This window comes from Penaeus monodon, chromosome 20 (genome assembly GCF_015228065.2).
Source record: "Penaeus monodon isolate SGIC_2016 chromosome 20, NSTDA_Pmon_1, whole genome shotgun sequence".
Lineage (NCBI taxonomy): Eukaryota > Metazoa > Arthropoda > Malacostraca > Decapoda > Penaeidae > Penaeus > Penaeus monodon.
Genome location: NC_051405.1, coordinates 45535160 through 45535487, shown reverse-complemented (window position 1 = coordinate 45535487; position 328 = coordinate 45535160).

Below are 328 nucleotides of genomic sequence, written 5' to 3'. Positions count from 1 at the left end.
CGTCATACGGTAGTATCAGTATCACGAACACTAGTAGTGATGATACAGCTGCTAGTATTAGAAACAGTAATGTTAATGTTGATATTACTAAAAAACGTTAATGGCGGGTATGCTAACAAAATTAGCAAGAAAACTGACAATAATGAATATACTGCTAAAAGAGAGATCGACAAGGGTAAAGAGGAAAAGAAGGAAATACTATGGCTAATGAATATGTAACGAATTCCGGGAAGACCAGAGTCATCTCGCGGTCAAATGAACGAACTGGCCAGGAAGGTTCAGCACGATTAGACCATGGCAAAGGAAGAGGACAGCCAGGGAAAAAGGA